Source organism: Tiliqua scincoides, chromosome 1 (genome assembly GCF_035046505.1).
Source record: "Tiliqua scincoides isolate rTilSci1 chromosome 1, rTilSci1.hap2, whole genome shotgun sequence".
Taxonomy (NCBI): domain Eukaryota; kingdom Metazoa; phylum Chordata; class Lepidosauria; order Squamata; family Scincidae; genus Tiliqua; species Tiliqua scincoides.
In genome coordinates, this window is record NC_089821.1 from 146,224,632 (window position 1) to 146,231,079 (window position 6,448).

Consider the following 6,448-nt stretch of genomic DNA (forward strand, 5'->3'; position numbering starts at 1 on the left):
GCCAAGGCGCAGGAAGAAAGGAGAATGGGTGGGGGGATGGAGAGGAAAAAAGCCAACAGACAAGCAATTAGAAGGTGTATTACGTACACCAGGCTGGCCTACAAAGGGGGAAGAAGTAATTGTCTTTCTGTGCCCCCCTTCTGCACCCCAATTAAAGCAAAAGACGAGGGAATTGAATATTTGCTCTTCATGGAATGGGAAAGCTGTTTGTGCAAAGAATAAAAAGAGCTTTTAGAACATCATGGCCCCCGAAGCCATGGCACTTGATACTACAATATAGCCTCTTAGTGACTTCTTGGCCATCTTTTGAGAACCACAGAAAGGTATTCAAGGTGAAGACAATAACAAATGTCAAAGCGAGGGGAAATGTAGAGTTTAAAAGACTGCTGAGTGACATGCGGCCAGATCAAAGGGAGAAATTGTCCAGGTATTTATAATTACCATGCTAATAGGGATTAATAATGGAGGCCAAAGCTTGAAGGGGTTATGTCGTCTCTCCATTCTTGAAAGAAGAAGAAAAATGTCGTGCAAAAAGCCAGCCATTCATTCAGTTAATCATTCATTCAAGATTTTCCTCTCTGTGTTCATTAATGAAAGGGAAGCTTCTGTTGCAGGCTGTATGTGAATTCCTTTGCTTTCAAACCCAGTGGTTAGTTTGGAGGGAAGACACAAGATGGGGCTCAAGCGCAATCGTTTGAGATTTGGGTGGTGCTTTCTAAGTTCTCTCGCTGCCAGCCTAGATTTGTCTCTAACCCTGAAATTATTTTAATGCTACAGCTGCAATATTGCACAGTTCTTGTTATTGTTTTTAATCCTTGCTGTAGGGCATGGAGCTGCACCTCAGTGGTAGAGCACCCGCTATGCAGGCAGAAGGAAATTGATTCCATCCCTGGCAGTTCCAGTGGGGCTTGGACAAGACCCCTGTCTGAAGGCCTGGAGAGCTGCTACCAGTCAGTGCTGGCAACACTGAGATGGATGGATCAAGGGTTTGACTTAGTATAAGGCAGCTTCAAAGGCAGGAGTGCTCTTTGATGATTATAAAAATCAAACCTCCTGGATTATTGCAGCATTTCTAGACGGAACATGCCTGATGTAAAAGCTTTCACTTTTCTGCCATTCCTTCCTTATTTATTTAAGACAGATGTTTTATCCTGCCTTTCCCAGGCAGCTGACAAAAGGCAAAAGAGAAGGCAAAAAAAATACAGTAAAATACAACCATTGACAAACAATTGTCTTCCTAGTCACTGCCCTGTCAAAAAAGAACTCATCTCTGTGCACTCTAGCTTTACTTCTTGTTGGGGGTGCGCCAAAGCCGACATGTGCCATAGGGCCTGTTGTGAAATAAAACCTTACAAAATCACTCTTGCAAACCAAGCAAAAAGTTTTTTCCTAAGAAAAACCACTCTTCAGAAAATTGATTAAATAATTAAATATGCCAGCACACTGAGTCCTGTCTGCACCACTGAACAAGATTCTCAAGCGATACCACAGTCTGCGTGGTACCTGGCAACGCTTCGCATACCAAGTGTGGTGTGCATAATGCACCCAGAAGCAATTGAATATCTGGAGGAACTCCACTTTAATTTAATTCAAGCTTTTCCCACAGACTGATGATCAGGGCCAGCTGCCCATGAGACCAGGTGAGCAACTGGGAAACAAGTTCATCCTCATCATCACTGCTGCCTCCCTCTGCCTCTTATTTAAAATAGGCTGGGCAGCAAGGATCCTAGGAGTGGAAGAGATTCTGCTCCAAAGTTCCACTTCATGTGGCCAGTTTTGAAGAAGTGGTGGAAGTGGCGGAAAGCAGCAGCCCTGGGGGGGAGGGGGCAGAGACGATCATCCATGTGTGCTCTCCTATGCTCCAAAGCAAAGAGGGGCAGGGCATGGGCGTGGTTTTGGCTTGGTCTGGGCCTGCTGAAGATACATGCAAGTAGTTTTGAAAGGGTTGGCAGTGTTCATTTCTATGCATATTTGGAAATCGTTTGGGGAAACACAAGGTGTGAACCCACTAGGGTTTTCCAAAGCAAAATCCTTTGTTGGTAAATGACAAGTCATATATTGGTGGCTTTCTCCTGGGGGCTGGGGATAAGAATAGGCCCTCAGTTTGGCTGTACTTGTCCTAAGAGGCGACTAAACAGCCACCAGGTAGATGGGACTCCTTAGCCCAGGAAGGCAGCTCATCTGAGAGAAGGGAAACTCTGATCCCAAACCTCCACTGCCTTGTGGCTACATCCAGTTATGGAAAAGGCTTCAGGAGTCAACCTCGAGGCAAAATCCGGAGCCGGAGTCCCTGAGGCAGTTCATGGCTGAACACAGTCACGTTCTGGCAACTCCTGCGACGCCGCTGGAACCAACCGTATTGGCTTCTGCCTTTCCACTGGACCATTCCAGTGACGTGGAGAGGAGGGATTTGCTGCATGGGTAACAGTCTATCCTCCATATCTACTTTACCCAGGCTTTGCACACTGGAGAGGATACTCTGTTCCAGAACACTATTCAGAGCGCGATACCACAGTCTTCCGAGACTGAAGGATGCCAACAAGAATATTGGTGGCCTCCTGAAAATGAGCAAAACAGCAAAGAGCCATTGGGAACAGCGATTTTCACAGCTCAACTTTGCCCAAATAAAAGGAGCTTCCTAGCTTGCAAGGAGGCTTTTGAATTTGAAGTAGGCGGTTCTAAATGGACCCTGTCGTGACAGCAGTTTTCCCATGGGGCTGAGCAGCAACTGTGACATGTGGCTGCTCCACCACTTCTTCCTGCTATACCTGGGGTTTTCAAAGGGGCCTGCAGCTGAAGATACATTTCTCTTTCCAAAACAATCTATCTACAGAGAAGTTTGTCTCCTGAAATATATATTTGGGGAAAATCCTTCTTGGGATGCTGGTCCGTGTTTGTTTTTGTCAGCTGATGCTGGAAACCAAAGCTTGCCTTCCCCAGAGGCCAGGGAACTAAGCAAACTTGATTCTTGAGAGCACCTGCTACAGAAAAGGGTGTTCACTTACCTTGGCAGAAAGGTTATTAATTCCTTGGCTCTTTTGGCATTCGTAAAACGAAATAAATGGCCCAAGGAGGAATTCACGCACACTCACCCAGCTGTGTAGGTCATGTGGTTTGCGTTGTCTCATTGGTGGTCCTAGTTCTCCACGCTGCGCATTTTATCTCCCACCCCTCAAGCAGAGCACTCTTTTCCTTCTCTCCATGCTATGCTTGGTGTTCCAAGAAGACCCGGTGCATAAATGAGAGTTTATAACCCATCTGCGCGAAGTGATAATTGCCTGTTAACAGACAGAAGTCACGCGTGTTTTTATATTTGGTCTTCTGGACAAAACACGAACCGTGTTCTGGTGTCCATATGGCCAGTCCTACAAGTTGTATTTCCCTCTGCCAGAACTCACATACCCCTTCCTCCAGCAATCTGCTGTAACAAAGAGACCAGAGCTAGCTACTGGGATTTGGAATTGCCTGGCAGCTGCGAATGTGACCGTTCCTTCCTTGGTATATTCCAGAACAATTCAGGATTGTTTTCCAAGTTGAAGTGAATGTTGAGGGATGCCTGAGCAGGATGCAGCACAGGATCATCCTCCCTACCGGGAAGCTACTGATCATTAAGGCATGCTGGTATACCCCCTCTTCTCTTGCCTCTAGGTTCGTACTTTATTTCAGAACATGTTTATTATCCGCCTCTATGTTCAAAAAGTTGTGCATGTATAATTGCATTACTCTGTACAACAACCCAGTAAGGTAGACCGGTATTATATTACAGGAGGTGTTGGGGGTTGGCCTGATGGGGCACTGGCTGACAGTCCACCCAGCCACCCCTTTCTGAGTCCTCAGTGCTAGGCAGAAGCCATCCCTTGGAGCACTAGTATTGGGGCAAGCAAGGATGCCACAGGGGTTCAGAGCTGGGCTTCTTCTCAGGATCCCCAGTAACCTGGCCCCAGTGGGGTGTGGGCTAGTGCTGAGCACCAGTGGCCATTTTTGTGTCACTCAATAAGGTCAGCAGCAACTGTTACCCTGCACATGCCCGATCTTGTCTGATCTTGGAAGCTAAGCAGGGTCAGGCCTGGTTAGTACTTGGATGGGAGACCGCCCGGGAATACCGGGTGCTGTGGGCTTATATACCCTGCACATGCCGGATCTCGTCTGATCTCGGAAGCTAAGCAGGGTCAGGCCTGGTTAGTACTTGGATGGGAGACTGCCTGGGAATACCAGGTGCTGTAGGCTTATACCATAGTCTTTCGAGACTGAAGGTTGCCAACCAATAAGGTCATGCCTAAGATGAGACTTGATTTAACCACTTCACAGTTCAATTCTTAACTGCTGCATTACACTAAAAAAAATTGCTCTACTTGCAGAAGAACAGGCACATGTTGCTTTATGCAGGAACCTGATCCTGCTCAGTTTTATCCAGTAATGAAAGAGTTCGCTGGGAAGGGCATCAAACACAATAGCACCTGAAGCTCACTTACATTATATCAGAGGCTCCTTTACACAGCCAACATGCTCACAAAATAAAGGAGATTCCGGTGCAAGTATCCTGGACAGATCTACCTTCCTACGAAGAAAGAAATAAATTGGTTGGGTCCCTTCCTTAATTTCCATGGGATCCTTTGATACATTCAGACTAATAAGAGCACATATTTACTCAGCAGTAAGTCCCACTATGTTCAATGGTGCTTACTCCCAGATAAGAGTGCATAGGATTGCAACTTAAAACCACCTGGCTAGAAAGTCTTGAGGGAACCATACAGACTGGAAGATAGAATTATTTAATTCACAAATGATTTAGGCCTGGATGCTGCTATTTGGTTTTCCCATATGCAGCGTGAGACAGTTTTGCTTTAAAACAAAAAAACAAGTCTCAGGACATTTTGCAAAGTCGGTGATCAACTGACTCAGTGGATGGGCTAAATGTAATACGTATAATTAATGAAAAAGCGCATGTAATGGTAACGTGATGACCCATGACACCTAACAGAACGCTGTGACACAGGCTGTCGTGAAAAATCCCTGCTCCAGAATCAAACTTGCAAGGAAATGAAAGTTTCCCTTACATGATCCAGGCTAGGTAGGAAAAACAGAAAGGGCGTCAGATGTGCAAATGAAGTAATCACTGGAATACGTGAAAATGAAATCAGCAGGCAGCCTTTTTGCCGTGTGCTGGTTTTGCGTCTCCGTGTTCTTATATTCTGAAACAGATGTTGGCAGTTCAGCAGAGAAAGCTGCTGAAGGTATTAACGTCTGTCTCCACTCTTCCCCCACTCCTTGCATATGTGAACTTGTTAAGAGTGTTTATGAGTGTCTGGCATTCAGGAATGGATGGCTGCATTGGGCGCGGTGTGCGCTAAGCAATTGACTCTCCACATGACAAAATCAGGATTACAGATCCTATGGGCAAAGCGAGGGGTAAAGAGTGGAGCTTGCAAATGTGAGTTGATCACACTCCTGGCAGTAAAGTTGAGGGAGTTCCAAGGAGATGGACTGGGATTTTATTCGCCCCGGGAGAAGTCTAGGTGGGGTTTGTAGAGATGGTGCAGGGAGAAACAGAAGAATGTTGTCCGTGTTCCAATAGCAGCCGGTCATCAATAATCCAGTGATGTTGCATTAGGTTATCATTCAAAGACATTTATTGCAATTTTGCCTAAAGCAATGAAAAACAATCTGCATGTACATTAGGCACAAACATTCTGAGCATCTATAACAGTGGTTCTCAAACTTTTAGCACTAGGACCCACTTTTTAGAATGAGAATCTGTCAGGACCCACTGGAAGTGATGTCATGACCGGAAGTGACTTTATCAAGCAGAAAAATGTTTAGCAATCCTATCCACACTTACCCAGGTGTAAGCCCCATTGACTATCATTCTTAAAAGCATATACATAGTAGCCTGTTCAAAATACTGATCTGTAACATTTCCCCAAATGCAGTCCCATACCAGGGTAGCATCAAGTCTAATATATTAAAAATAAAATATTGAAATGAATGGGGACCCACCCAGGATTGGTTCGCACCCAGTTTGAGAAACACTGATCGATAAAATAAAACTGCAGTTTAAAAGCATTTACGTGTCTTCAGTTTTGCTCTCTCTTTTTTGATGGATGTATAGCAAACTCCTCAATGAGAACAATGCTGACAATGAAATATTTGTCAATAGCCACATTGTTTTTATATTTTATCATCCAGTAATTCAAACCAGTTTAAACATGGGAAGAACTTTCCCCCATAATTTAGAATTAAGCTTAGCCAGATCACATGGAGAACCTGACTAAAGAAGGCTAAAATCTGTTCAGTTATTCAAGAAGTATATAAGGACTATGAACTATCTATGTACAGAAGCCAACACTAGAATAAGCTAGTGTTTTGGAGCAGCTGAATTTGGGTGTAGCTGTTACCTTTAAAAATAACCTGTTTAATATGAATGTTGAAATGAAGATTGCACAAGAAA

General features: G+C 44.7%; 1 pseudogene; it reads left to right on the forward strand.

Annotated features, from left to right (window-relative positions):
- The first annotated feature begins 3,998 nt into the window (after positions 1-3,998).
- Positions 3,999-4,118, forward strand: LOC136636983 (5S ribosomal RNA; annotated as a pseudogene).
- Positions 4,119-6,448: the final 2,330 nt, after the last annotated feature.